The sequence below is a fragment of the Herpailurus yagouaroundi genome, unplaced genomic scaffold (genome assembly GCF_014898765.1).
Source record: "Herpailurus yagouaroundi ecotype Mexico unplaced genomic scaffold, PumYag 162, whole genome shotgun sequence".
Classification (NCBI taxonomy): domain Eukaryota; kingdom Metazoa; phylum Chordata; class Mammalia; order Carnivora; family Felidae; genus Herpailurus; species Herpailurus yagouaroundi.
The window spans coordinates 45253723-45275621 of NW_024412403.1; the positions used below are offsets into that span (position 1 = coordinate 45253723).

At 34.3% G+C, this 21899-nt stretch overlaps 1 long non-coding RNA gene across 1 annotated transcript in view; it reads right to left on the bottom strand.

The window, feature by feature from the left end:
- Positions 1-18218: 18218 nt before the first annotated feature.
- The window catches only part of LOC121035783 (uncharacterized), a 37277-nt gene continuing 33596 nt past the window's right edge, over positions 18219-21899 (bottom strand). The window contains exons 2-3 of the long non-coding RNA XR_005793069.1: positions 19037-19171; positions 18219-18483 (exon numbers count right to left, since the gene is read on the bottom strand). This is a non-coding gene — a long non-coding RNA (uncharacterized LOC121035783). The remainder of the gene's footprint in view (positions 18484-19036; positions 19172-21899) is intronic.

The following is a 21899-nucleotide window of genomic DNA, read 5'->3' on the forward strand; positions in this document are numbered from 1 at the left end:
GGGAGGGCACTTGTAATGAGTACCGGATATTAAATGTAAGTGATGAATCACTAAATTCTACTTCTGAAACTAATATTACATTATATGTTTACTAACTGGAATTTAAATAAAATTCAAACTAAAAAAAATAACAAGGTAAATGCATTTTAGATAGACAGTGTTCCAAAATAACTAGTCACCAGGAAAATAAAATAATGTAATATACCTGTAAGTCACACATTTTAATCTTTTTAAATATTTATTTATTTATTTTTGAGAGAGAGACAGACAGAGAGATTGAAAGGCAGGGAGAGAGGGAGACAAGAGAATCCCATGCAGGCTCCACGCTGTCAGCACAGAACCTGATGCAGGGCGCGAACTCGCAAACCGTAAGATCATGACCTGAGCTGGAATCAAGAGTTGGGTGCTTGGCCAACTGAGCCACCCAGGCAACCCCACACACATTTTAATTTTGATAAAGAGAAATACAGAGCCAATCTGTTATTGTTCGTATTTTCATGGATTGATGACAGATTTTTTTCTCCTATATTGACTTTTATTCCTAGTTTGTGTTGGGTTTGTCCACTTTCATAATTTTCCTCTGGAATATATGATTAATATTTTGTTATCCATACGCTTCTTCTATATCTGTTATTTATTGTTATTGGTCCATTATGCCAATAAAAAGTAATTGACATTTTGGCTTGTTTTTCCATGTTGTGTTTCCTATTATTTACTTCTCTCTCACTGCTTCCATTTTTTTTGTTTTTGGCTCTGCAATCTGAATAAGTATATTCAGTATTCTCAAACCTTTCCCTTCTTTCCTCCCTCTCTCTCTCTCTCTCTCTCTCTCTCTCTTTTTCTTTCTGTCTCCTATTACAATGGCTCGAGTAATTCTGTGTCATCTGTCCAAAGAAGAAAATTATAAATCATTGTATTTAGAGGACTCTAGTGTAATGGAGGAGTCCTACCCAATTATGCTATTTGGTCCAATCAACTAACGAGTTTGTACACTCTACTAGAACTTCTGATTAACTTCTTAGGGAAACAAATAAAAGTGGACAGACAAGGGTAATCAGCTGTCTAGGAAATATCTCTAATTTAAAAAAAAAGAGAGAATAAAGCTAATAAGTATGAACAATGGAATTCTAAGTAAATCGATTTAATTTAGAAGAGAAAAGAAAATTTCAAATAAATTTAATAATATTATTAATTGATAAGAGAATATGTTGACCATATACAGAACATCAGTGATATTCTAATAGCAAGAAAGAGAATCAAAAAGAATTAGAAATTAAGAAGAGGGCAGCAAAACTAAAAAAATTAATAGAGTGAGGACTTTTTCCAAGAAGGAATTGATAAACCTTTCCATATTCTACCTCTAAGTACAAAAGAAATTCTGGATATTACCTAAAAGACAATATAAGAAACTACTAACAGGCAGGCAGAAGATGGCAAGGAATCCTATGCCCCAAAAGTCAATATGGTTGTGACTTTTCTGGGTTTCTTTTTGCCCCCTACACTCCAGGATTAATACTGAAGAAAGTGGAAACACAGAATTGGGAACAAACTAACAAAAATATAAAAGCCCCAACAAAAGCCAAAGGATCTAGGCAAGGGCAGTACAGCATATTTTTAAGAATAACTTTTTTTAAAAAAAACTTTTTTTTTTCAACATTTATTTATTTTTGGGACAGAGAGAGACAGAGCATGAACGGGGGAGGGGCAGAGAGAGAGGGAGACACAGAATCGGAAACAGGCTCCAGGCTCTGAGCTGTCAGCCCAGAGCCCGACGCGGGGCTCGAACTCACGGACCGCGAGATCGTGACCTGGCTGAAGTCAGACGCTTAACCGACTGCGCCACCCAGGCGCCCCAAGAATAACTTTTAAGAATAACTTCTCTAACCAGCTAAATACCGCTTGAAGTAAACTGTCTCTTTGCTCATAGCCATACCAGCAAAGCCCAAGGAGGTAGCCCAGATTTCCACACCTACCAGGCTGTAACAAGGAACCCCGATCCCTTCACCTCTAAGTGTAGTGTCAGTGAAGGTAGAGTGGAGAGCTGAAACTTTTGTTTCCACTGGGCTATAACAAGATTCTGAGGTACTGGTAGAGATCCTGAGGAAGCCCAGATTGCCACCCACATCTAGTAGTAAGGAAGGGTACTTCCGTTTCCCTCTAGGGTCATGTCAGAGGGGCCTGAAGAATGTCCCCTCACCATTACCCAGGACAGGAGTAAGGAGGCCACTTCTCCCCCTGACTCCTACCTACAGTGTCAATGAAGTCATGTGGACAGCTATAATGAGGCACTCGTACCCTTTCCAGTCAGGAAACTGCCAGAAAGTCTGGCCTACTGGTAAGTCAGAACTCTTATCCCACTGAGAAATAATGAGGACCCTCCTCTTAAGGTGTCAGTAAAGGCCAAGTGAGTAAACCAGGCTTTTAGTCCCACTTGGCAGGAGTAAGGTAGTGGCCTCTGCCTGAGGGGTGACAGAGAGACCAGGTAAAACAGAAAGTTTAAATAAGATCCAGTGTCTTATAACATAATACCCAAATGTCCAGATTTCAATTAAAAACTATTTATCAGACCAGGAACCAGGAAGGTTTCAAACTCTATGAAAAAAATACAGTCAATTACATATGAACACTAAGATGACAATAAGATTAGAATTATCTGACAAGAATTTAAAGCAGCCAATCGTAAAAATGCTTCGGTGAGCATTTATGAACATGCTGGAAACAAATGAAAAAATAGAAAGTCTCAGTGAAGAACTATATGATATAAAGGAGAACAAAATGAAAGTAAAATAACCAAAAAATAAAATAAATGAAATTTTAAAAATCTCAAAAGATGGGTTCAACAGCAAAATGAAGAAAACAGAATAAATAATAAGTAAATTGGAAACTATAACAGGAAATTATCCAATCCGAACCACAGAGATAAAAATAGAGGGAAAAATGAATACAGATACAGGGATCTGTGAAACTGTAACAAAAGACCTAATATTTGTGTCACTGAAATCCCAGAAGAAGGGCGGAAAGAGGACAGGGTTGATAAATAAGGTCCTGAATAAATCAAGGCTAAAAGCTTCCTGAATTTGGCAAGAAATGCAAACCTACAGATTTAAGAAGTAAGCAAACCCCAAACAGGGTGAACCCAAAGAAATCCATCATAGTCCAAAAAAACTAATAGTCAAACTTCTAAAAACCAAAATAAAAGGTCTTGAAAGCAGCAAAATGGAAAAGACATCTGATGTATAGAGGAGTAGCATTTCAAATAACAGCAGATTCTTCTTTAGAACTATGGAGAAAGAATCATCAGAGACAGAGAAGTAAGTGACAGAACATCTTCAAGTGCTGAAAAAGAAAAGCTAACTAATAGATATTTTAGAAAGAAAGAACAGAGACTAGCAAGAGAATAGTAACTTGATTAAATAACTGAGATGTTTACAATTACAATACAGAAGGAAATGTTTGAAACTTTAAAAAGCTCTGAGTAGCTGGGACAGTGAATGTAAAAATATTAACATCAGGCATAACAGGGTGAAACGTAGAACATAGAGATGAAAGGAAATTCTAAATCCTTCTACAAAAAGAAAAGAAGTTTAATATGTCAATGATCAAACATTAGAAAGGCATGGAATTTTCAATACCTGTTTTCAGCATCTATGCCTAAAACAAGTAGTTGTCATTCATTAAATATTTTAAAATAAACAAACAAAAAATTATGTAAGAATAATAAGCTCACTCAGAAATTAGCCTTCTTAAAAGTGCAATTTTTAATTTTTTTAATGTTTATTCACTTTTGAGAGACAGAGACAGAGAGCATGTGGGGGACGGGCAGAGAAAGAGAGACACACAGAGTCCAAAGCAGTCTCTAGGCTCTGAGCTGTCAGCACAGAGCCAGATGTGGGGCTAAAACTCCCGGACCATGAGATCATGACCTGAGCCAAAGTCGTAGGCTTAACCGACTGAGCCACCTAGGCGCCCCTTAAAAGTACAATTTTTAAAGACCATTAACCTAAAGTATTGTAGAGTGCAAATATTTTATAATCTATTTTTAAATATGGAAATTAGTATTGCAAATAAGCAATGAGTTATCTTCTACTTTGTAAACAATTAGGTGTTTGCTTATTTGTCAGAAATAATGTAAATTTGAATATTAAAAAGGCAATAGGTATGGTGAAAAATTACTATGACATTTACCCTAGGCAAACAAAAGTATAAAAGAATTTAACACTATTAAAATCAGATAGACAATCGACTGTAAGACAGTTATTAGAAAAACAAAAATCTATCATTTGGAGATAAATGTCATGTCCTAAGGAAACAAGAAATACACAATGGGTGAACGTAGTTTATTTTGCCTTTGTAATTAGTCTTGGGAGCCAAAATTAATGGATTACACTGAAGAAACCCAAACAACTGCTTAGTCTTAGAGGACTAAACATAATTGATAATTCACAGAGCAAATCTAGGCCAAAACGCAAAGAACAGAAGTACAAGTGTAAGTGATACAGCAATACATTAACATTTTCTTATTTTACATTTATTGTTGCAATGATATTATTATTGGCTACAGTTCATTTATTGCACAGGAAACATGTACTCATTTAATGAGAAAATAGCACTGAAAATTACTTTATTTAACATTGTTTAAAAGATAGAACAAAATGAATAGAGAATTTTCCTTTTTTTTAAGTTTATTTGTTTTGAGAAAGAGCAGGTGTGCATAAGCAGAGGAGGGACAGAGAGAGAGAGAGAGGGAGAGAGAGAATCCCAAGCAGGCTCCCTGCTGTTCATGGAGCCTGAGGCGGGACTTGAACTCATGAACCGTGAGATCATGACCTACGCCAAAACCAAGAGTCGGATGGTTAACTGATTGAGCCACCCAAGCACTCCTGAATAGAAAATTTTCTTACTATGATATTATTTATCTAGTCTTTTTGCTAATTTTCCATTCAAGAATATCTAGTGTTGCTTTAAACATACATGTATACATACACACAACAACAGATTAACTTATTGAACAATACAATTGAATTGTTGAGAAAATATTTCCAAATTACATATATATAATAAAGAGCTAATATCCAAAATATATAAAGAAGTCACACAACTCAGTAGTGAAAAAGAAACAGCCTGATTTTAAATTGAGCAGAGTATCTGAGTAGGCATTTTTCCAAAGAAGATGTACAGATGGCCAATAGGCACATGAAAAGATGCTCAACAGCACTAATCATCAGAGAAATGTAAATCAAAACCATAATGAGATATCATCTCACAGCTGTTAGAATGGCTATTATCAAAAAGACAAGAAATAACAAGTGTTGGTAAGGCTATGAAAGAAAAGTAAACCCTTGTGACTGTTGGTGGAAACGTAAATTGGTGCAGCCACTATGGAAAACAGTTCAGGGGTTCCTCAAAAAATTAAAAATAGAACTGCCATGGGACACCTGGGATTGAGCTTCCAACTTCAGCTCAGGTCATGACCTCGCAGTTTGTGAGTTTGAGCCCTGCCTCAGGCTCTGTGCTGACACCTCAGAGGATGGAGCCTGCTTTGGATTCTGTGTCTCCCTCTCTCTCTCTCTCTCTGCTCCTCTCCCACTCGTTTTCTCTCTCTCTCTCTCTCTCTCTCTCTCTCTCTCTCTCTCTCTCTCTCTCTCAAAAAACAAACAAAAAAAAATAAATAAAAAGAAAATAGAACTACCGTATGTCCTAGCAATTCCACTTCTGGGTATATATCTAAAGACATTGCAAATATTGATTTGAAAAGATATATGCAACCCCATATTCATTGCAGCATAGTAGCCAAGATGTGGAAATACAACTTAAGTACCCATGATTGGATAAATTGATAAAGAAATTGTGTGTGTATGTAACACACATGCATATATAAATGCATATACATATATACACATACATATATACACACAAAATGAAATACTATTCAGCTATACAAAAGAATGAAACCTTGCCACTTATGACAACAGGGATGGCTCTCAAGGGCATTATGCTAATTGAAAAAAGTTAGAGAAAGACAAACACTATATGATATTTTTTATATGTGGAATGAAAAAAAAAAGTTCATGGCTACATAGACCTAGATTGGTGGTTGTCAGAAGCAGGGGGTGGGAGATAGAAAAAGAAAATCTTGTATATCTTTGGCAAAACAAAAGAAAAGAAAGAAAAGAAAAAAAAAACAGCATAGCATTTCTTCCTCTGCTTTAATTTTTTCACTAATTGATCCTTGAATGTGAAAAAGTTATCTATTGATTTATCAAATGATTTTAATGATGAGAATTTTAAATGAAACATATGGTCAACAATCCGTATTTATATTTAACTTTCATTTTCATTAATTTTAAAAAAAGAATAATTGATGGTACTTTAAACACAGACATAAATGTACACAGACATGCACACACCAATGGATCAGCTTACCGAACGGGGCAATTGCCATATTCCTACCCTTACCTCTTTTCTTTCACTAGAACAAAACATACAAAAAGAAACCTGTGAGTAATGCTTAAAAAGTAAATAGTAGTGTATCTTTAAAGTGATTGTCATGGGAATATTGATTCTGGGTATAAATGGGGGAAAAAAAGAGTAATAATACATTTTTGATGCCAATACTGCAACAGTCAACAAGATATACTGCATGCTCTTTAGTTTCAAAAAGTTTTTTATGTCTTTTTTTCCATGTCATGGTCAATGGACTTAGCTGGCATAGCTCAGAGCAGCAGGGATTCACATTTGAAACCACATTGTGGACAGCCTAGAAATCAAGCTTGCTTGGGCAAACTTGCCTATGAAGGAATTCACCCTAAGGACAAAGTAAGTAGAATCTCACAAACCTGGTTCACAGTCGTTATGTCAAAGTTGAAAACAAGGGTAATTCTAAATATCCGAAAGTATCCATTGTCTCCAAGTTTGTTCTCTAGGTAAGTTCTCATGGACTTATATTTTAGTCACAATGTAAAAATTCCAGCTAAATGGAAATAAAAGAAGTAAAATAAAGATTTGGCACATTGAGTGTTGATGCATCAGCACTATTGATATTAATATATTCATAACCCGGGAAAGATATCTAAACTCAGGACATCAGCAGGAAACAGCTGCATCACTATCTTAAATGGATATTCATGGCACTGCTGCCATTGTTAACAGCGACTTTGGCAGCATGAAAGAATGATTCTGCTTTTATGGCCTCACACAGAAGACATAAGAAGTGACAGACATACAGGTATTTCCACGTTTCGAAAGTTTGTTACACCACTTCGCTTTAATGGGAGACCTAATTTGTACCTGTTTTTGCTAACTGAAAGAAATCTGAAGAGGACTTTTGATTTTATGAAAAAGACTGAAAAGCAAAAATTGTATTCTGTGTTTGTTTCATAACAAGCCCTTATAGAGGCCATGAACACCCAAGCTACAAGAGTGGCCCCTCCAGGCTCCTTCCCTGGAAACTACACTCAGCATCTCAGCATCAAGTGCCTATCTTTGGACTGTTTCATTTGAATATCTCGATTTATTTTGTGCATCTGTTAGCAAGAGGTGTCCTAAGGTATCAGAAAAGTCTAAGATTGTTTTGGGGGTTTGATAACACTAAAATTTTTTTTTCATATAAATTAATGGTAATTGCTTCTTCACTCTGTTATTTTGGCTTATGGAAGTTTTCATAGGAACACTCTACTTTTAGATAGCAGGAGAAATCTGTAATATGGCAGGTAAGAAAACTAGATCATGAAGCACAGTTGAGTTTTAGCTACACATTTCCAAGAACAATTTGTAATAATATCTCCTAACTGATATATCCTAGACACACGTAGTGAAAAGTTTAAGAAACGTGGACCCTACTATCATGACTTACCACTCTGTATAGTGGAGAGGTATTGTAAGGATTTGTTACTTGGTTCATTAAATAGGAGCAATAGTTAACAACTTTACTTGGAAAACATTTTTTTTTTCATGTTTTCTTGAGCAGTCAGCAAAAAAGCACAATTCTGCTACCCAAAGTGTACTCAAATATCAGAAACAAACTTCAATACGTAGGAATTGTAAACTGGCCAAGAGGAGCACACAGAGGAGTGCTCACTCAAATAAAATCATATCTAAATGACTCTATCATGATGATATTGTTACCCAGTGTAAAAAGCATTCATTTTTATGTTTTATTCATTTTTTAATTTTATTTTTGGGGTGGTTGTGGGGAGAATGACAATATATTGTGTGAGACCAGCCAAGTTCCAGAATTTTAGGGATATAATCACAAAATAAAACATTAGTAACTAAGCATATATAGATATACTCTATTTCCCATAATGTTCTCATGCGGTAAGGAATTTCAAATCTGTTTAGTACTACACAGCTATGAAATATTTCACTGTTTTCAAAATCTTTGAATTACGATTATCAACTCTGTTCTGTTAACACAAGAAATGGCCATATAACTGTGACCTTTTAAGAATAACCTTGGCTTCCATCCTACTTACTCTCAATTTATTACATATATACAACAGCTTACTTTTTGTTAAATGTCCCCATTCTTGCCAGTGTTAACTTAGTAATCATAGATATTTCCTTAAGCATCTTTCTAAATGACTGATGCTAGACCACTAAAGACAAGAAAATATTGAACTGCACATATTCATATTATTTTTACCTGAGCTAAATTATTAATCATACCTTAAAAGTTTCATCATTCCCAAAGTCTTTCCTACTCATATAGTTATTTGTGCTAATTTATGCTTATTTTCTTTATATTATGTGAGTGAATTAACAAAATAACAGAATATTAAAGCATTTAATCATCCATCTTTCTTTCAAATTAGATTCACAGAGTTTTGGTGTTATATGAAGCAGAATTGTTCTTTATTCAGGTGTTCATATAAAATGTATGTTGAAAACATATGCATTAGTTTTTACTGGCATCTCTTTGGCAAGAGATAAATTAGCAAGTATATCTGGATAGACTTTAGAAATTATGGACTATTTCATGTACAAAGTGTTGATCTTACTCATATCTCTATTTGCAAGGAAAGATTAGAAATTTTGCTCTTCAATCTCCAAAATCAAATGCAGTAAAATCACACGGAAACTTGTGCAACATTGACAAACTTCATCATTTTAGAAATTAGATAAAAATACCTTAACAAATTCCATCAGAAATTTGATCTATATTTTGGTGGTACTTGTTTTTTAAATTTCTGACAGGAAGCTCATAACCACTTTCTACTCCTAATCATAACATGCCCAATCTTTTAAATGCCAGACTAAGTTGCAATGAACCACATCAAAATAAAATGGCATTACTTTGAATTCTGACCCTAAGGAAATGCCCTTAAAATGTGATTTTAGGAGCTTCCCCTCGCTAGTTTAATGGATGCTACTGCACTTTGTCTCAGTTGACTCTTTTCATAAATAACTCTTGCCCAGCTTAATCCTTTCTTCAAAAATTTTCAGGCAGTTAGTGGTTTTAACTCCTATTTTTGTCACTGATGATTAGTACATACTGCTGAGCTTAGCCAATTAAGCAATGATATATTTTCATGAATCACTAATTTCAATCAGAGCGCATGTTAAAGGAAAACCGTATTTTTAATATACTTCATTAGACCACAAAGTAATCCATTTTAATATCTAAGTTTTGGGACTTTCCCATATATAGTAAAAAGTTGGCTGTTGGTATGTTTATTCTTTTATATCAATTTCAAAAGATTTTGATAAAAAATTCCATTTTCTCCTATCTTCTCAAAAACCATAATACATTTTTATCATGCTCAAATTCAATACGTGACACATTGTGTTGGAAAACATTAAAAGTTTCACACAATGCAAATATCTTAAAAAAAAAAATCTAAACATCCTTGGAATGAAGCTTTCCAGAAGTGGCCTTTGAAAGAAATGACTACATTTTATTGTTACTAATTTACTCAATAAGATTAAGACAAACAGGGGTGGCTCAGTTGGTTGAGCATCTGACTGTTGATTTGGGTTCAGGTCACTATCTCCTGGTTGGTGAGATTAAGCACCATGATGGGCTTTGTACTGAAGGTATGGAGCCTGCTTGGGATTCTCTCTCTCCCTCTCTCTCTCTGCCCCTCCCCTGCTCACATTCTCTTTCTCTCTCTCAAAATAAATAAATACACATTAAAAAAAAAAAAAAGAACCAACACTTTGTGTGACTTTATTTTATGGAAATCGAGTGTACCAAAAATAAGGAGTATGGACTGGTAGAGGATTTAAGGTGACATGTAAGGCAGAAATAAAGAACTTCAAGTTCAAATAGCATGAGTACAAGAAGAGTTTGGATATTGAGGGAAAAATAAAATATATGTAGGTAGAGACTGGTAAGCAAGTTATAGTTGGTAGATATTAGGCCAGTTGAATCTCACTGATCATGATAAGTAGTTTAATTTTTTTCTTTTAATTCAATGAAAATTCATCGAACAGGATAGTGACATAAATCATTTTGCATTCTAAAAATATTTTAGGGGATATTTAAATGTAACTATTTTTCTGTGATTCAAAATATTTTGTTTTAGACACAATTATTCTGGGAAATGACGCATACAACTACCTCAGGAGAAATGTTAAGACCACCTGGATGAGTTAAGAGTTTGGAAAAATGGCAAGCATAGGGACAGCAAACAAACAAACAAACAAACAAACAAACAAAAACAACCAAGCTAAATAAAAAAACACCCAACCACAACAACAAAACCTGAAACTCTACTACAATACATCAGAAATGAGATGATAAATGATACTTTGGCCTATGATGGTTGCACTAGAAATGGGTATAAATGGATAGATTTAAAATGTATTTTTAAAGTAATGCTAAAGGATTTGTTAGTAGGTTGAATCTGGAAATGAGAAAACACTCAAGTATGACTCATAAACTTTTGTTGTGAGCAACCGTGTGGTGACACTTACGAGGTATTCTTTCCATACATTCCATATATTACTTGACATTTCTTTCAATAAAAATAGAACAGAGAAAATAAAAGTTTGGGAGAACAAACGTGATAATTTATTTTATTTTTCTGTATTCTAAAATGATCAGAACCAGAACAACATGATCTGATATGATGATATTCAGATTCACTTTATTCAGGTGGAATTTACCACATCTGAATTAGCACGTTTGAGTTAGCTAGAAAACAAGTAAGTGTGTCTATATACAACTGATATAAATCTGTCAAGTTTTTCAGTTACACATTCAATTATTTTATATTGAGCATCCAACAATCATGTGGTTCTTTCCATTACTTCCTGAATGTGTATCACTCTAAGAAATTTGCAAATGCCTTTAGATTATTATTTTTCCATGTTTCCAAATAGGGAGAAATCACAGGTGCCAAGATGTATTTAATTTTAAATGGGGAATCACAAGGGAGAAATGAGAGCTGCTACTTGGAGAAAGAATAGAAATCAATTATAAAGTTAAATGTTAATGCATTTAGTTGGAGGAGACAGAGGCAAGTCAGAGATGAGGAAGGAAATGCAAGGAGATTTTTATTTTTATTTTTATTATTTTTTTTATTTCTCAACTTTTTATTTCTTTTATATTTTTATCTTATTTTTTATTTTTTTAAATTTACATCCAAGTTGGTTAGCATATAGTGAAGCAATGATTTCAGGAGTAGATTCCTTAATGCCCCTTACCCATTTTGCCTATCCCCCTTCCCACAACCCCTCCAGCAACCCTCAGTTTGTTCTCCATATTTATGAGTCTCCTCTGTTTAATGCAAGGAGATTTTTAAAGAGCATAGGGATGGACAGTTAGCAGAAGTCAGGTTTCACACACAAAAAGATGCAGACTGTAATGATGAGGTGCCAAAATGACAGGTGTGACAGGCACAAATCAGTAATGCAGATATTTACAGAGGTGCACTACAGCTGTCGGCAAAATTTTGAAATAGGCCAAGTTAGTTTTCAGTGCCCTCTCACCTCCCTTCCGGCATCCCTCAATCCGACTTGAAGCATTCAGTGTCCTCACACTGACCTCTTGATTTATATGCTTTCCCTGTTCCTGTGTCCATGCAAGTCAGCAATTTTTGGTCAACACTCCATAACTGATACAGTAAATTTACCTCACTTCTGTTACATTCATTCAGGTCCCCACCCCTTCATGACAAACTAATTCAGGAAAGTATATCCATTGTTGCTAATGGCTAGATGTGTTAGCAATCTAAATGTCTTGTTTGTATATGGCTTCACATATTCAGAGACAAAATAATAACTGGTCCTAAAGATGATGATTAAAGCAGGATATGGGAACAGGATGTCAATCTAGCAGGTAAGATTATCTGTAGCAGATTGGCTTTTTGGAGAATGCAGAAATTATATCAGCTAGATGTTTGCTGAGTATACATGTACATAACAGTAACCAATAAAATATCACCCTACCCCACTGTGTGTCCAACTAAGAACAATTTGTCAAAAAAGTATAAGTTCTACTTTTTCCATAGTCCATCAGTGGTAAAATGAATTAATGAAAAACACAACAAGAGAAAGGATTAGTAGAAATTTTCTTAATGAAATAATCAGAGTATATTCAGAACTTTTAAGAAAAGCTTCATTTGTATTAATCCAAATGTAACATTTTGGTAAAAATCGTATTTTACACTGAAACTGTTTATTTTATAACATGTATTTACCAAGCAAGCATATAATTCCAAGTTTATTTTCTCCAAACTATTGTAACATAATAAACCAGCACTGAGACACATACACATAATTGAATAAATAAAATAAAATTGTATGTCAATGCTTTACAGAATAACACATAATGTTGTGCTAAAAAATACTGTAAATATTATTTCTGTGCAAATCAAAATATAATTTAATCACACCTTTAAAGATGCATTGCATATGGGTTTCAATATAGTATTGAAGAAAACAGACACTATTTAAATAAGTAAATAAAATTTTTATTAACTATTTTAAAATACAATAAATATGTTAAATATTTCACAAACTATAATGACAAAGTCAACATAACCATTATCTACATTAGCCATGTATCAATAAAATTCTTATTTTTAAATCCTAATAATTTAGTTTTGAAATTGAATTGCCCAATTAATTTGAATTCTCTATTATTTCACTGGCTTTACAAAATATAAAGCTATAGTACATATTGATTCCCACTGTTTTGGAAACTGTTTCTTACAAAATTTAATGTATCATTCAGATAAGCATTTATGTAAGTCTCAGTGATCTATTTAGAATGAACAGAAAACAGGGGGTGGGGGAGAGAGAGAAAGCAGGAGCTTGTGTAGTGGCAGAAAGTGTGTGACATAATTTGCAAAGGAGATAAAATACTCCTTGAAGTAGTGTGTGATCTAGATAAGCATATTTCCAACCAGAGTGTTGAATGTGCCACCAACTTTCTTCTTGACAATTATAGCAAAATGCGAGAGAATGGTGTTTAAAAAGAAAAAGAATTGTTGAACATAAGGGAACAACGATCTCTGGATTGAAGATAGCCAGACTCTCCAGGTGGCAAAACACGTTAAATTTAGGCATGTCATCTGGGCAGAACCAAATCCAACACATATTCAGGAAAAAACAGTTGTATTAATTTCCTAGTTCTGCTGTAACAAGTTATCACAAACGTGGAGGTTTTAAAAAATACAAATATAGTATCCTACATTTTGGAGGTCAGAGGTCCAAAATGGATCTTACAGGACTGAAATCATGGTGTCACCAAAGCTGTATTTCTTCTGGAGACTCTAGGAGAGAATCTGTCCCTTGCCTTTTTTAGCATCAAGAGCTGTCCACAGTCCTTGCTCATGGCCACATCACTCTGACCTCTGGTTATGTCATCACATCCCTTTTCTGAATCTGACTCTTCTGGATATTTTATAAAGACCTTTGTAATTACACGAGGCCCACCCAGATAATCCATTGATAATCTCCCTATCTCAAAATATTTCATTTAATCACATCTGTAAAGTCCCTTTTGCCATGTAAAGTAACATATTCACAGGTATCAGGGACTGAAACAAGGACATTTTTGCAGGTTATTATTCTGTTGTCTATTAATAAACAGTCTAATAATAAAACCAAGGATCTGACCATAAATCCTTTCTTAAAACCTCAGGCACACCTAGGGCAGTGCCTCAAACCATTGATATGCCAATTAATAGCTTCCAAGAATGCAAGGCAGTGTTGCTCAGCAGCCTAAACAGAAGCACATGCAAAAAAGTATTTGTCTCAAAGTGATTTGCAGGTGTGGCCTTTGTTTAGCGAATTTAACCCAGTAACACTCATAGAAGACCCAAAAGAGCTTAAAAAGAATTGCACTATACTGCCAGCTTGAATTGAAAAAGACAAGACAGAATCAGATAAAAAATGTCCTACCAACAATAATGAAGGGTTTCCTTTTCTCCATATCCTCACCAACACTTGATGTATCTTGTTTTCTTGACGATAGCCATTCTGACATGTATGAAGTGATATTTCACTGTGGTTTGATTTACATTTCCCTGACTGTTAGTGATGTTGAACATCTTTTCATGTACCTGTTGGCCTTTTGGGTGTCTTCTTTGAAAAATGTCTATTCAGTTCCTCTGTCCATTTTTAAATTCAATTATTTGTTTTGTTGTTGTTGTTATTGAATTATATTAGATCTTAATACATTTTGGATGTTAAGTTGTTATCCAAAATATGGTTTGCAAATATTTTCTTCCATTCTGTAGGTTGTCTTTTCATTTGGTTGATTTTTTTGGCTATGTAAAAGCTTTTTAATTTGATATAGCCATATCTCTACATTTGTTGATTTTGTTTTGTTGCTTGGTTGTGTGTGTGTGTGTGTGTGTGTGTGTGTGTGTGTGTGTGTGTGTTATCCAAAAAATAATTTCCAAGACCAATATCAAGGAGGCTCTTCTTTATATTTTCTTCTAGTTTAATAAACAATATGCAGCTTCCTCAAAAAGTTAAAAATAGAACTATCATGTGATCCAGCAATCCCACTTCTGGGTGTTTATCCAATGGAAATTAAAACAGGGTGTTTAAAAGATATCTGCACTCCCATATCTTCCACAGCATCATTCACAATAGTCAAGATATGGAAACAATTTAAGTGTGTATCAATGGATGAATGGATAAAGAAGATGTGAGATAGATACACACACAAACAATGGAATATTATTCAGCTATGATAAAGAAGGAAATCCTTCTTTATTTGCACATTTTTGACATGTGCAAAAATATGGAGGGACTTTGAAGGCATTATGTCACACAAAATTATTATGTGATGTAATTGAAGTGTTAGCTATTGCAGTGGTGATAATCATTCTGCAATATATAAATGCACCAAATCAATGTGTTGCATGCCTTAAACTTATACAATGTTATAAATGCACCATATCAATGTGTTGCATGCCTTAAACTTATACAATGTTATATGTCAATTATATCTCAATTTAAAAAAAGAAAAAATTCTATAGGAAACCAAAAATTCTGTAGGCAATAAGAAAGCTGAAGAAATCCCTTCAGCAGCAAACATGGGCTATATTTCATGAAAAAGGAGAAATTACTCAGAGGATGGTTCCTAGGGCCACAGTATATCATTCTCGAACTTTTGAGCCCTAATCTAGAAATAGGTAACATGTGTCATTTGGAATTCAGAAAGGAACAGTGAGTGCCGTCTTTTTCCCATTCCCTGCTTTATTAATAAGAAGGTCTATGGTAGTAATTCTATGCCTACCCCAATATTGTATGTTGAATTTATGAGGGATGGGATGGAGTGGAGCAAATAACTTGTGTCCTTAGGTCACAAGTTCAGATCAAGAGAACTTCCATTCCAAGGACCATACCTGAGATGTCTCACCCATGCCTGAAGCTGATTTCAAAGACAGGATCCTGTATTTGAATGGATAATAAAAATGAATGTGGGGGCACCTGGGTGGCTAAGTCGGTTAAGTGGCCGACTTCGGCTCAGGTCATGATCTCTCGGTCCGTGATTTCGAGCCCCGCGTCGGGCTCTGTGCTGACAGCTCAGAGCCTGGAGCCTGTTTCAGATTCTGTGTCTCCCTCTCTCTGACCCTCCCCTGTTCATGCTCTGTCTCTCCCTGTGTCAAAAATAAATAAAAAACATTTAAAAAAATTGTTTTTAAAAATGAATGTGAATTTGGGGAGTCTTTGGATAAAACAGGTGGATTTTGCATGAGGAGTGGGCATGTAGACGTGAATCATTGCGAGGCCAAAGGATAGACTGAGCTTACTATTCTCCAATGAGTCTCACCTCTTTGTATTTACATGTTTGGGTTGTTCCTCCCCTCATTGAACAAGACGGATTTGTGGACCAATTAGATATTGTGGACATGATGTTATGTGACTTTTGAGCATAGGTCCAAAAATACATTAAAACTTCTGCCTTTAGCTCTTTTATCACTCTGGGAGAAGCCGTCCAGCATGTCATAAGGACACTGAGGCAGCTCTGTACAGAGGCCACTTGTGGAGGAACTGGGACCTCTCATCAACAACCAACACCATCTTGCCAACCAGATACATGAGTAAACTTTGTCATGGATTTTCCAGCCCCAGGTTAATCCTTCAGAAGACTGCAGCCCTCTTTAATATCAGTGAGCAGCCGACCCAACCCAATGGAATTAACTGCTCAGACAAGATGCTTTAGGCTTGCAAAAGTTATGAGGTATAATAAATATTTATCATTATCTAAGTCACTCGTTTTGGGATACTTTGCTACACAGCCATAAATAACTGATACAAGCAGTTTTGTCTCAAGATGAAAAAGTGTAACTTTAGTTTCCATTATGTTTTTCACATGCATATAAGTAAGCAATTCCATTCTATTTCCCCCATACCAGAGATATAACTTATACCAGAAAACTTATATATGGTGTAATAATTTCTTCTGACTTTAGCAGTCCACCACAAAAATCTCCTTATTTCATACATGTCAGGATATGTAATGACCAGTTTCATGTCCTTGCTTTATACAAAGCTTCAGTTTCAGAAAAACAGTTGCTTTTGATACATAGTCAACTTCAGTTCTATTTTCTTTTATCCAAATAAAACGTTCAGTTCTAGTAACCACATCCTCCAGCAGGCGACTCAGTGAATTTCTGTAGTATGTACCTGTAGCTAGGGGATAACTTAGCCTCCACTAACTCTCAAGTGTCTATCAGAGAAAAATAGCAAGAAGAAAGCCACTCAGCTGCACACATGTGTATATTTCTTGAAGATGGAGAAATTACTCAGAGACCAGGTATAAGAGCTACAGTGTATCATTTCCAGATTTTGAGCCTTAATCAACGAACTGGCATTTTCAAAATGCTGCCTTCGGAGATTTCTCATCCTTTTTATTGTTGCAGTACGCCTGAACTGAACTGTACTCTGCCACTTAAGAAACCTGAGCTTATCATGTTTTTTAACAGTTGATAGGTGCTTCACTGATGATAATAGTAACCGCGACTTCTATTACTTTCAATTTTATCCATTGAGTATGTCTAGGAAAAGTTGAGGTAATAGAAGGGTTGGTGGAATGATGTAGGATTCAAGAGATTTCACTGACATCAAATTTCAGAAACCATCATATTATTTGCTGCAAGATATATCATTTTAAAACATTTATAACGTGCTTATATTATTTGCTTTGTAGGCAAATGCCAGGAATTAGAATGAGTACAAAGAATTTCAATATATGAAAACAGGATTTGAAAGGTAGTGGTGGAATTTATATGAAAATGAATTTTTATTGTCTGCATATTGCACAAATGTCTATATAATATGCTAATTAAGGAGGCTTTCAAGGCAACAAACTATGAATAATGTCAATTTTCCTTTCTTTTTAAAGACTCAATTATCTCACAAAAAGCATGAAGAAAAACTAGAATTTTCTCCTATAGTTACTATGAAAATTAAGAATTCAGTTTTGTAACCTAATTTTAAAGTAAAATTTTAAATAAGAAAGGTAAAACTAGTTAGTTGGGCCCACAGAAGCCTCGTATCCATCAGTAAGTATTTCACAGTCCAAAGTTTTGCCCTACATCATTTAGACACTGAATTTTCTCACAAACTAAGAATATTTCTGTTCCTTAGGGAGGGATTTGCTTTTAAAAAATATTCTGGATTGACATATAAGTCATATGGCAAATTATCCATATTCAAGAACTGCAAAGTTATAACTTCAAAGGAAATCTGGACACAAGTTTTTCTGCTGGAAAATTTTCTCTTTGTGGGTATCTTCATGGGCAGTCAATTTGCAAACAAACATTTATTTGGGGAGAGTAGAATCCGAGTAAATAGAGAATGTAGAATACTCTGAAATTTTAATATCATCAAGCTTACAAATTCTAAGGCATCCATCTGGAAAATCAGAATATATTTCCCACAGCAAGCAAAAAGGTCACATTGTTGGGCCAGTACATATTTTGGGCACACATTTTGTACTGGCAAATTTAGTCTTCTTTCTTCTGTCATTATTGAGTAGGAAATTGAGATCATTCTGTGCACTCAATGTTGTATCTGGAGTCAGAATTATTGGGTAACAAATGATTAACATAAATTTTTTAAAAATCTCTAAATACTGATCAACATTTTCTTGACATTTAGTCTTTTAGAGATCAAATCTGAATATAATTTGATACGGTTTTTCTGTTTCATAAGAAAGCTGATAGTTTTTGCATGGTAGTGTATTGGTAATGTTTTCCCTTTATCATTGTACTCAAAATGTAATGCATGATTCCCTTTTCACTAATTTTGTCTAAATTTGGTAAGCACTTTAAGGATAGCATCCCAGTAATTTGTCAAATCAGGAAATCATCTTTCTTCTGTTATGTTTGATTTTTTATTTTATTCTATGAAGCTAATTATATGAGTTTGTGCCTCTTTTTTTTTTTCTTTATCCACAATGCCAACCATCGCATTTTTAGAAAGTTTGTGTTACTGGCCTTACACCTGATATTCTAGGAGAAATTCTCAAAATGTCCTGAGAATCACTGCTGCAATTTTTCTCAGTGTATTCTTTCCAACCTCTTAAGTGAATGGATCATAATTTTGCTATTACATATTCAATTACCTGTTAGTTTCTCCACTTTCACTGGAATGCTTGCATCTCAATAGGATGTTATAAATCTTTGGTCTGCTATCATTCTTCCAGATGTTGCTTTATGACTTTTCACTTTATTTTCATAGAGGTGATATTTCCTTGTACCTTTTTAAGAACATAAATTTAAAGTCTCTATTTTTTCCTTTATTTGATGAACTTTCATCAGCTTTTCCTACAAGTCTATAATCTAATACTGCTTTTCTCTTATTTTTCAAAATATATTCTACATTTTGGGTTTTTAATATTGTTCTGCTTACGTATCTTTGATAGAATATAGATCCAAACAGACCCAATGTTTGCCAAGGAAAAAAAAAATGGGACCATTCCTCTGCTATTGCCACCATTTATCTGTTGCTTATAGCATCCTGCTCTCCAATCTACAGCCTGAGATGAATGAATACATCTCTTAACATGAAGCCTGACATCTTTAGTACCTTTGCTCAGGACAAATCTCCTAGACCGGGCTGCTATTGCTTCACTAAGGCCTGCCTTTTAGATATTTTAATTTGAAAATATATTGCCCTATGGCTCCTTTGGATTTTGTTTTTCCTTATAAATCTTATGTGGCGCAACTGTAGCTCCCAGAAGAAAACCATGGCCAGCAGTACCTACTCAACTTTCTGACAGATGGAATATAAGTGAAGAAGTCTCAGAAAGCTTTTTTGGAAAGGTATAAACTGATAAAGATGAAACTGTACTGTATTTCTAGTTATCCAAGTTTTCTAGTAGGTAAAATAAGGCATATCTAAACCAGCAAGGGGGCAGGTCTGAGCCTTTGTTAGCTACTTCCAGGAAAACCGTACTTTCCTGATAGTGTTACATCTATGAGTCACTAGTTACGTTTCTTAATGTCCCTACTTGTTTTTACCCAGTGAAACGTCTCCGATTTTAGAAATAGGTTGGTCAAAGCCTTAGTTTTCACTGACTTAATTGTATTTTTCAGTTGTTCTTTTTCCTGACAGACAGGTATTTTAGTGGGATATTAAGAGAGAACATACAAGGAACTCATAAAAATATTTTGCAATCCACTGATTAAGCTCCATTTCCTGAAAACTTCACTAGCAGTAGGATTCTCATGGTATTTGACTAATCCATTTTCTTTGTTTCCTATTAGCTGACAAGATTTCATTGGTATAACTTTCCCCCCAAAATAGGCAGCACCAGTATTTCTAAATAGTTAATTTAGTAAGTAACTTTCAAAGTGGGATCAAAAGCTGAAGGATCTGTTTAAACAAAGTTTATACCAGAGATATCTATTTATCTAGAAAAAAATGCATTAGTCATGAGCCAATTACCAAGGCTTAAAGTTGAAGTGCCCATAAAATTCAATGTATTGGGAATCACATCTACAATATTCTGTAATACTCTGATCAGCTTATATCAATATTTTTAATATTTTCATATATTACGACCATCCATGCACTTTAAAAGACAGCAATGAATTTAAGTCACTGTTTTGTTCACTAATGTATTCCCACAGACTAGAAATGTGCTCAGTAGATATTCAGTGAGAGAATAATTCTACAGACCACATGGACTAAAAGACAAATTCATTCCAATGAGGTCAGTGGTAGACAAAAGTGATTTGCTGACTGATAGATGATTCTAAGTTGCTTCTGGGTAGACCTAAAGTGGAAACTATTTTCATAAAACACTAAGGCATTATTTACCCTTTCTTCACTGTGCTAACATTTACACCAATGATACAAAAGCAATGATGGGTGAAATTTCTGGCAATGACACCAAACTTTACTCATAGTTATTATATCTTCAAAGTCATCCACTTGCAGGAGAATAAAATGCCAGTTTCAATTTTTAATGTCCTTGATGAAAAACATTGTGTCATTAATTTTATTCAATTTAGACAACTAAAAACATATCTTCTTAAATATCTTATATGATAAAATGGGGAAAATATATAAACTTTTTTCTTTGTAACATCACTGTTGTTGAAATAGGTGACAAACAAATTGGTTATTCAGGTTTGATATTATAGAAGATGGTAAATTAAAATATAGCAATGATATCAAAATGTGTCAACAATTAATGAAAATAAAAGAAAATATAGGACAATACCCAAATATAAAAATATAATATGGTATATGCTAAATAAAAAATTTCATGTAAATCATTTTAAATATCTGCTTAACCACATATAAGAAGGCTCTTTGTAATTTTTTTTTAATTTGGAAAAAATTTAAGGTCTATACTAGGAGTCTGTTTATCAAAATTATGGGATGTTAAAACTTAGTTATTAAAATATATACAGCCCTATCGAATGAAAATGTAGTTATTTGCTTCTTGATAAAGAAAGAGTAATAAAAAAATATTTACTAACAAATGCAAATTATAGAACAGAGTGCATTGTGATGCCAGTAATATATCAACACAAAATCATGGGAAAAATATCTGAAAAGTTTATACAAAATAATAGGACTGCTTAACTATGTGTGGTTGGATTTAGGGTGATGGATTTTTTTTTTCTTTTGTTTTTCTTACCTGTGTTCCTTGATTTATTTTTTTTTTAATATTTTTTTAAAATTTTTTTAACCTTTTTTTATTTTTGAGACAGGGAGAGACAGAGCATGAACAGGGGAGGGTCAGAGAGAGGGAGACACAGAATCTGAAACAGGCTCCAGGCTCTGAGCTATCAGCACAGAGCCCGACGGGGGACTCGAACTCACGGACAGCGAGATCATGACCTGAGCCGAAGTCGGCCGCTTAACCGACTGAGCCACCCAGGCGCCCCTTTGATTTATTTTTTAATATAATGACTGACTGTGTCTTAGTTAATAAGTATGTAGGGTGAACAGAAGAGTGTATATATATATAT